An 11,147-nucleotide genomic window follows, 5' to 3' on the forward strand; every position below is an offset into this window, starting at 1 on the left:
TGTGCAGTGGTATATATGGTCTCTGAGGGGGTCACCCTCCCACATTTTGAAAACCACTGCATCTTAAAACTTTAAAACTACAGCTGTGCAGGAAGAAAAAGACTAATCTAACCTTTATTATCACTATAATGTCAATTATTTACACAAAAGTAGGATTTCCTCTTTATATGATGGCGTTATCTCACTGCAGAACTAATTAAGATAATAAAGTCCTGTAATTATTAAGTTTATTTTATTTTAACCATTATCTACTTGTGTTTGTATGGAAATAACCACACAAATGTTTTAAATATGCAGATTTAATGTATAAATGGTGGATTTTTCAGCGTTTGTGACAGAGATTCAAAGCTAAAATAAAGTTAGTTTATGGATACGTAGCTTTTAGTTTGATATTGTGCTGATTGGAAGTCGTCTGAAATCTTGTAAACTGAAGATAAGATGATTAAAGAAATCAGAAGGAAACACTCTGATAGTGCTGTAGCTAACGAGCTAACGGGCTAATTAGCGCTTTTATTTATTTTCCTGTTGTGACTGGACAAAAGAATGTGAAAGGAAACGTTTCTTTGCTCTCCGTGTGTTTGACAGCAGTGTTTTAGCGTTAGCAGCTATATATATATATATATATATATATATATATATACTGTATATTATATCTATTATATATACATAGATCACAGCCGTTCATTCATGAAACTAAAGCTCATCGTGTTTTCACAGTGTTTTACAGGCTTAAAGTTAGAATAATGTTCTCAGGAGAACCAATAAAAACACATTTTACTTTATTTGATTAATGCAGAGCCCAAAGCAACACCCGATGGTTCCTTAAACGGCAAAAAGGAAGTGGAAAAAAGAAACAATCGTCCAGTATTTCAACATAAAACTACTGAACTGATAAATTACACATTTTATCCTACATTTCAGTGAAAAACACATGACAGAAAACAATAATAACGACAACAAAATAACAATAAAAACATACAAAATGGAAAGAAAAGAGCAAATAACAGCAGATTTATTTAAATTTACAAAAAAAGCTCAGCAGTTTTCAAACCTTGATCATATATATATATATATATATATATGTATATATATATGTTCTCAACATGTGGGTTGCAGACAAAAAACAATGACAACTATTTTCTTTTACTTTGATTTCTTCAAACTCTGATAGTTGGTGAGTTTTTTGTTGTATTTTATAAACTTTTTTAATGTAAAATGCTTTTTTGGATTTATTTATTTGGAGTTTGATTAAAAAAAAAAAACACTGCACTTTTTCTTAATTTTTTGGCAGAAAATCAATTAAAAGCATATTTTATGAAGGTATATTAATGAATAAGTTAATGTAGAGTAAGTTTTTTAGCACTAATACATTGCCCCCCCCCCTCGCTCCAGAGGCAGGGTTCCTGTCACTGTTTCACTGTTAGATCTAAAAGGACGTCTACAGACACTCTGTGTGGTCCTGCTGCTGTCACTGTTTATCCCCCCCCCCACGCACACACACACGCACACACTCCCTCCACCTGCTCCACATTCCCATCAACACCAGTCAGAATAAATCCACTTCACAGTTACTTCACACGTTGTGTCACTCGTCGTGTTGTCTGTCTCGTCTCCTGCTTCTTCTGATCGTTTCTTCTTCACTCGTCCTTCTACCAACACGTCTCCACCTGCGGCCCCCATGTGGCCCCCAAAATGTATTTTAAGACATTTATTTGATAAAAGACAGAGAAACGGAAAACAAAATACAAACAATGACAAAATAACAACAAAAACACAAAATGACTTAAAAATACATGAAATTGTTCCAAAAATACACTAAACCACAGAAAAATGCACGAACATGAAGCAAAATAACAACAAAAACATGCAAAATGACTCCAAAAATGCACAAAATCACAGAAAAATGCACTAAATACAGAAAAAAATAACAACAAAAACACAAAGTGAATTCACAAATATAATAAATGATCTAAAATGTTCACAAAGACTTTGAAAATGATCATGAATTTCTACAAAAAGCATATAAAGTAAGTTGAGACCGACTCAGAGCTAATCCGATGGATTTGTTATATTTGCTTTTTTAAGCCTGTGTTTATATAGAAAGATTTAAGATGAGAAAACTTCAAAAGTGCTCAAATAAGTTAAAATATACAGAGCATCTCTAACAGTGAGTGCTTATATCATCTTATTATCTTTATATCATATGCTTTGTTATTGTATGAGCCTCCATATGATACGGGTGGGAAATGGAGGGATGTGTGTGTGTTAAAATCTGGGAAAGGAAGAAGAGTCACTTCCTGTTTCAGTGATGAACAAAGAAGTGAATCAACAGAAAAGTTTCACAATGATCAAACCTCATGTTTCCCCCCACATCTCGCTGTGTGTAACCCTGGGGGGTCGAGTCCAGTCCACGGGGGCCAACAGCCTGATTATGTGTGCACAAAAAACACAAAGGGTCTCCATTAAAAATACTAACTAGACTAAAACACAGCAAAAACACACAAAATGACTCCAAAAACACACAAAACTATAACAAAATCCACAAAATAATACTAAAAACACACAAATGGAGATAAATCGCACATAATGACTCCTAAAACACACTATTTATTTTATAGAATCCCAGTAGAATGTGTGTGTATCACTGAGGTCACGTTACCGCTGAGCGTCTCATGTTACTGTGATGGTGTGAGTCCAACAGGTGATGGAGGAATCTGTTGTTACGCTGATTGTTTCCTCAAACAGTCTGTGATGATGATGATGATGATGACGGTGGTGATGGTGATGGTGATGGTGATGATGATGATGGAATCAAACACACACACACTAGGGATGAGTCAGGACACGTTCTCCTCCCTCTCAGCTTTGATCTGAGAACAAACTGTTACTGATCAGATCAGATGAAACAGATCATGGATCAGATCAGATGAAACAGATCATGGATCAGGTCCAGCTGATGATGATGAAGTTCAGCTGGTGAAGATCAGGAATGCCGTTTACACCTCCCACCATTCCTTGAACCTTTTACGAGACAGGAAATAAAAACAAGTCAGTTGGAAAATAAGAGCATCATGTTCTCAGCTGTGGTTCTCCATGAATTCTTCTGTACGATGGTCCATATGCTGATATTAAACAACACTACATTTTCAATAATAACCAATACCAATATATACATTGATTGACCTCCTCCCTAAACCTAATTTTAGGTTGCATTACACACCTCTGCATAGAAACAATAGGTTCATACTTTTATTGTGAAATTGTTCCACAAATTAACATCATCTGTGCAAAAATAAAAAATGTATTCAACTTCAGTGATGGAATAAACAAACATATCACATGTAACTTATGCTATATAGTTTGTACATGAGGTGCAGATCGATTACGATAGCTAGCGAGTTAGCGTTGGCTTAGCGGTTAGCTGTGAGCCAGTTATATATGTACGGAACAGGGAACAATGTTATATAATAGTGAGTGAACTGACTGAAACACTTAATAAACACTGTTTACATCTGAAAACATTTACTGGTGTTACTTTAACATAAATACACGAATAATAAATACACAAAATAACTCCAAAAACAAAGAAAACTGTGACAAAAACGCATAAATTGACTCCAAAAATGCAGTAAATGACACAAAAATACATAAGATTATTCTGAAAACAAGCAGGAAAGTTGTAGTTTTGACAGGAAATGATCTGTATTGAAATGTCAGATCAGGAAACTCAAACCATAATCTTTTCCACCACTAGTTGGCGCTATAACACCATAAAAAGTTTAATGTAGAGCAGCACAAACTGATACGATGTTTAGCGATGTTACATTTAATGGTTGCTATGCACAGAACGTATTTAACATATATATATATATATCAACGTTTATAGTTAGATTCTGAAGGCCTCGAGGCAGGTTCCTTTGAATCTGTGTTGTGATGTAAATGCTTTCTCCAGAGGGAGGATTAGAGGCACTCAGAGGGAGATTAAAGCATCTTCCTCTAACGACCACACACACCAGCTGTTCAGAGAGAAAAACCTGCTGCTTCAGCACTTTCTACACATGTGACGGCATTCCCACCAAGAAATCTGATTTCCAGGGATCATCCTCCGTCTGAGCGTGAACCCAGACGGCCCAGGATGTGACCATGTTATAGATCACATCCTGGGAGCTGAGGAGATATTTCAATGGAAACCTAAAACGTTCCTCAGCAGATGAAGCTGTGGGAAGTGATAGAGGAACGTCTGAGAGGAGAAGAAACACTGCAACGCTCATAAATTACAACTGCATGGTGATGGTGGTCCTCGCTACGTCTCTATCTCATCATCTCATCCTCTCATCCTCTCATCTTCTCATCTTCTCATCTTCTCATCATCTCATCCTCTCACCCTCTCATCCTCTCATCCTCTCATCATCTCATCCTCTCATCATCTCATCCTCTCATCCTCTCATCTCATCCTCATCTTCTCATCTCATCCTCTCACCATCTCATCCTCTCATCCTCTCATCATCTCATCCTCTCACCATCTCCACCTCTCATCCTCTCATCTTCTCATCTCATCCTCTCATCATCTCATCCTCCACACTCAGCACACAAAGTTAAAAATATCGCTGATAGAGATTCAAACATCGATCATTCCTCCTGTTCTCACTGAGGAGACATTTGGACGCAGATATGGACAACATGCACAAAAATACACAAAATGACTCCAAAAACATGCAAAATATAGAAAACAATACAAAAAAGGACAACAAAAAATACACAAAATAACTCCAAAACATGAAAAATTATTGTAAAATATAGATAAGATATACTGAACGACAATAAAACATGCAAAATTATGGTAAAATATAGAAAAAATACACCAAATGACTCCAAAAACATGCAAAATTATGGTAAAACATGCAAAATGCTGACAAAAAATAAACAAAATTACTCCAAAAAGCATTGAAAATAACACAGAAACCCACAATGTGACATTTTGTGGGTATTGTTTTTGTGTTTTTTTGTCTGTTTCCAGAGTAATTTTGTATATTTTTCTGTTTTTTTGTGCATTTTTGGAGTAAATTTTTGTGTCTTTGTTTTGACTTTGGAGACGATCCAGAAGATACCGTAGATACAGTATCAGGAAGATGTTTGAAACTTGACAAGTGGCGTTTGACACAGTTTGTAACTTCTAAAGCTCCACCAGGGTCCTAAGCAAAAAAAACAGGAAATGTATTATTTGAAAAAAATAAGATAAAAAAAAAATGATTGGCTTTAATAATGACCTCATGAATCCAACACGTCGTATCTCATCGTATCATGATATCAGCGTATCGTCCCACTCTGTATGTATATGTATATATATATGTATATGTTTGGCCCCTCCCCCTGCAGCCCCTTCATTTTTCTTCTACAGAGTGTGTGTCCTCTCACCCAGGGAGGGGGGGGTCACCCCCCCCACCCCCCCAGGCTGGTGCTAATCACAGCCTCGTGCTCACACACACTCACTCCCCCCGTCAGCTGCAGGTGAATAAAAACCACCTGAGGCTGTTTTCAGCTGATTAAAGGGTGTGTGTGTGTGTGTGTGTGTGTGTGTGTGTGTGTGTGTGTGTGTGTGTGCGTGTGTGCGTGTGTGCGTGCGTGCGTTCCCACCCCTAGGAAACTAGGGGTGGGAACCTCTGGGTACCTCACGATACGATACACAATACAAAGCTCACAATAACGTTTATCTCACGATATGACGATACTGTGATTATTGATATATTGGTCAGAAATCAATCTACGACATAAGAAAAAAAAAAGATTAAGTGAAAAAAAAACATTTTTATTTAATATCTCTGAAAGACAATAAATATAAAAAGTGTCCTATGAACAGTGACACTATTTTACGGCAACATTTCTGTAAATAAGTGTCAACATACCAATGTAAATGAATAAGTATCTCCAATAGTGCTTTATGTAAACAATAAATAGGGTCTTAGTGCGAGCATATCGATAATTGATCATGCGAAAAAAATATTGCGACATATCGAGATATCGTGACGATCCTACAGGAAACCAGGAGAAATCATCATTTCATCCTGTTTTACAGCTTTTATAAAGTGCAGTTGTGTTTTTTTTACCCAAAAACCACAAGTTTATTGTTCAATGATGGTTTTCGTGGCCTTTAAATGTTGTGTTTTCCTGTGAGTTTAGCGCTTTGTAAAGCACAGCGTGAAGGAGGAGGGGGGGCGTGGTCTGATCTCATTTAGAGCGTCACGCTGTGCTAACGAGTGCTAACACGTCATAGCCTGAAAAAGACTTTGAAGTCGTGGGAAAGTTGAGTGAAAGAGTGAAAATGTGTGAAAATAAAGAGTTTAATCATTAGCCTGGTTTATCTGATCAGGTTAACTCTATTTAAACCTTTAATAACGTTAGGATGAGGTCATCACTTCTTCTTTAGCTGAACGTGTGTGTACGTCACACATGGACACACGTCACTGTAACATTTAGCACGGACTGTTTTATTTTCCCTTAACAACAAAATATAGAAACTGATTCAACTCAGAGATGGTTTTGTTGTTGTCTATTATATTAGAATAATGGTTTTAGATGTTATTGTGTGCAATAGTTGTTAATTATGTGTTTTTGCTGCCGTTTTGTATCCATTTGTTGCCATTTTGTGCAATTCTTAGTCAATTTGTGTGTTTGGAGTGAATTTGTGTGTTTTTCTTGTGTGTTTCTGTTAAGTTTTTGTGCATTTTTGGAATCAATTTATGTATTTTTCTTTATTTTTGGAGTAATTTTGTGTATTTCTCTGTCATATGATGTATTTTACAGTTATTTTCTCTGTTTTTATTAATATTTTGTGAATTTTTAGCACTCAATTTATGTGTTTTTAGAATATTTCTGTCTATCTTTCTGTTATTTTGTGCATTTTTGGAGTCAGTTTGAGTGTTTTTGTTGCAGTGATGTCAATTTTTGTCCTTTTTTTTGTTTTTTTCTATCACTTTTTTTTGCGTTTACTTTTTGGGGCCACACAAAATCAGACCGAGGGCCTCAAGTGGCCCCTGAGCCTCTGATTGAGGCCATCTGACAACGCGTTCCTTTACTTTGTGTTAATTTTGTTGAGGTTTAGTTTTAGTTTCCTCAGGTAGATGATAAATGGTTTTAATGAGAAGCTGTTTTTATAAAATACTAATAAAGTCAAGCTGTGAATCGTTTGGAATCATATTTATATCCTTGTGACATAAAATAAATACTTTTCTAAAAACTCTTCTCAATTTTTTGCTCCTTTGTTTTGCTGATTCTTTTATTTACGAGCAACAAACTTCTGCTTTTACACAAAATCCTTTTTAAAAATAATCAGATTTTGCAATCAGTTAAAGAAAAGAGAAGTAAAGAGTTTGAATAGCAGAAGGGCGTCCTGGCTGATGTGGGCGTGGCCTGAATGTTGTCATAACAAACACCCCAAAAAGGATTCCCAGCAGCTGAAACGGATCAATATCACAGATTTACACCAGACGGACCAGAATGACATGAATTAAATAAAAAATAAAGACTAAGAAATGATGATAATAATTTATGTAAACTATAAAATAATTCTAATGAAAAGAATGTTTTTATTTAAGCCAGTTCATTAACAAAGCAACTTATGTTTTGTATATTTTTTTGTCATTTAGGGATATTTTTGTGGTTTTGTTCGTTTTTGTTGTTCATGCATTTTAGTCGTGCTATTGTGTGTAACTGTTGTTGTTTTGTGTCGGCTTGTTTTTTTAGTCATTTTGGTGTTTTTTTTTGGAGTGATGTTTGTTTTTCTGTGATTTTATGTCTATTTGTCGGCTTTTTGTGCATTTTTGGAATCAATTGATGTGTTTTTGTTTTGAGTAATTTTGTCTATTACTATTTTTCTGTCTTTTGCTGTGTTTTTTGTCGTCATCTTGTGTCGGATAGAAAACTAGGATTTACATCTTGAACACGTGTTCAACCACCTTCAGCGACAGTGGGGGTCCTCGCTCTCTGCGACCTTCACTTTGGGGGTCGCGGGGTGAAAAGGTTGAGAACCACTGATCTAAAGAATAGATTTCTAAGTGACTTTTGTTCACAACGTAGATATATATTATTGATCTTCTCATCAGCACAAATGTTCTTATCTGTGTGTTAGCTTGTGTTCATTAATCTAAGGACGTTTCTGTCTTTTTTCTTTACGTAGAAAGTCCTTTTGTAACAGATTCGTGGCAAACGTTTCCCTCCAGCTTCCCGTGGAGGGCGTTTAAATCAAACATGGAGTCATGGGTGAAGTCACAGCATCCACCTCTGGATGAGTCGTTTAATGGATGTGAAACAGGCTCCGCCCTCAGACAGTGAGTAACACACACTTCCTCATCGTCTACATCAGGGGCCAAATATGGATTCATGTGCCCTGGTTATCGTATAAATGACATATAAATGACATATAAATGATAAAACGTGTGAGTGTTTCAGTCCCTGCAGGATCTTCACTTAAATTTCCCTGATTTGGGGAATTTGGGGAAATTTTGCAAAATAATTTGAGGAATATTTACCAGATTTAGGAAAAACTGAGAGTTCTTTCAACAATTTGAGATTAAAAGTTATGTGATATAAGGACTTTAAAACTGAGTTCTGCAAGTATTGTGGATTTAAATAAAATTTTTGTATTTGGAGGTTTTTTACTGTAATTTTTAGGGCCATATTTGATGCTCTAAAGCAGACATGGACAACTGGTGGCCCGGGGGCCACATGTGGCCCTTGCTCCTATTTGTTATGGGCCACACAAAACCACAACAAAAGAACACAAAATTATACAAAATGACAACAAAACAATGCAAACGTGCACAAAATCATAAAAAAAACACAAAATGAAAAAAAAAAAATACACAAAACAACCTAAAAAACCCCACAAATTGAGACAAAATAGAGAAAAATGACAGAGAAATTTGCAAAACGACAACAAAAACCACACAAAACGACCTCAAACATACACAAAAATTACTCCAGAAACACAAAATGACAACATATTTACACAGTGCACCAAAAAAACTCACAAAATGGAAGAAAAATACATAAAACAACCACAAAATAACACAAAAATGGGAGAAAAATATACGAAATAAGTAACACTCAAAAAAATAATAAAACACAAAATACTAACAAATGTACTAAAATGCACAGAATGAGTGAATAATACACAAAGTAACCACAAAATAACACCAACAACAGAGATTATTGGTCATTATTCCAAATACTGACATAAATGTTGATAATGTGGCCCCCGTTTTAGATGATCACATCTTTATTGGCCCCACCTCTGCTCTAAAGGGCCGTATTTGGTCCCCAGACCTTGAGTTTGACACGTGTTGTACAAACTATAGAAGAAGAAGGTCTGTAACGTTTGAAGCTCTTTGTGTGTCCACAAAAATCCTCAGTGTGACGTTTGTGTTTCTGCTGGAGTTCCTGGTGGTGGTTTCAGACGTTATGGAAACAGTGTGTCATGATGGGAAAGAGGAGGAAAACACACACACACACACACACACACACACACACCCATCAGTGCAGTGTCGTAGACGCTCAGCTGAGAGACGCTCCTCACAACCAGCTGTTCATCTCTGTTCCTCCTTCTGACCAACGTCAGCTGAGATAGTTTAAACTGTTTATTTATAGTATTTATCTAAAGTATTTATTTAAAGTATTTATCTAATGTATTTATTCATAGTATTTATCTAAACTATTTATCTAAAGTATTTATCTAAACTATTCAAATTATTTATTTAAAGTATTTATCTAAAATATTTATCTAAAGTATTTATTTAAGGTATTTATTTAAAGTATTTATATAAAGTATTTAAAGTATTTATCTAAAGTATTTATTTAAAGTATTTATCTAAAGTATTTAAAGTATTTATTTAAAGTATTTAAAGTATTTATTTAAAGTATTTATCTAAAGTATTTAAAGTATTTATTTAAAGTATTTAAAGTATTTATTTAAAGTATTTAAAGTATTTATATAAAGTATTTAAAGTATTTATATAAAGTATTTATTTAAGGTATTTAAAGTATTTATTTAAAGTCTTTAAAGTATTTATATAAAGTATTTATTTAAAGTATTTAAAGTATTTATTTAAAGTATTTAAAGTATTTATTTAAAGTATTTAAAGTATTTATTTAAAGTATTTATAAGAACAATCTCTAAAGTGTCAAAGCTCTGGATCTGTTTAATCTTAACGACACAGAATGAAGTAACGCCATAACACGACCATCAATGGTTTATTAGTTCAATCATGGGTTCTCAACCTTGGTGTCAGGACTCTATTTGGGGTCACGAAACAGTGGGAGGGGGTCGCTAGATGCCTTCAAGAAACTAATTATATTTTCTGAACAATCTGAGCCCATTTTTGCTTTTTTTATTTTCCTTTTTTTGCAATTACACCAATTTTAACCTATTTTCATCACTTTTTTGCTCCGTTTAATGTGTTTTTGCTACATTTCTCCCATTTCTGACACTTCTACATCACATTTTAATGTCTTTTCTGCACATTTTTTCCACTTTCCAGACATGTTCAGCATTTATAAACACTTTCCACCACTTTTCCACCTAATGTCACATATGTTGACCCATTATTGTCACTTTTAACTTCTTTTCACCATATTTCATGATTATTTTTGCCAATTTAACCACATTCTCCATTTCTCAAGCCCATTATTTGTCAATTTAAACTAAATGTTCCAACTGTTTAAATTACATTACCACCACTTTTCCTGTCTGTTTTGTCCACTATAATTTGCAACTTTTAACCAATTTCTGATTAAAACCAGGATTTCCATCTTTAAGATGACTATAATAATAATAATAAACGTTCCTGGATAACAGTGGATATTATTCAGATGAATAAATAAATGTGGTTATCACAGATTCATAGAACAATGGACCATCATTTTACTGACTTTATGGATGGACCCCAAAAATCTCTCCTTTATTCCCCCTTATAGATGGTCCTGTCTCCACATGACTGTTCTTCAATGTTCATGTCTGTGTTCAACCACCTTCAGCTACAGTGGGGGTCTGGGTCTCTGGGACTTTTATTTTGGCGGGTCGCGGGCTGAAAAGGTTAAAAACCACTGAGTTATATGACTTGATTTAGGCCGAGCATGTAAAGTAGAATTAAAAA

Source organism: Gouania willdenowi, chromosome 7, assembly GCF_900634775.1.
Source record: "Gouania willdenowi chromosome 7, fGouWil2.1, whole genome shotgun sequence".
NCBI classification, from domain to species: domain Eukaryota; kingdom Metazoa; phylum Chordata; class Actinopteri; order Blenniiformes; family Gobiesocidae; genus Gouania; species Gouania willdenowi.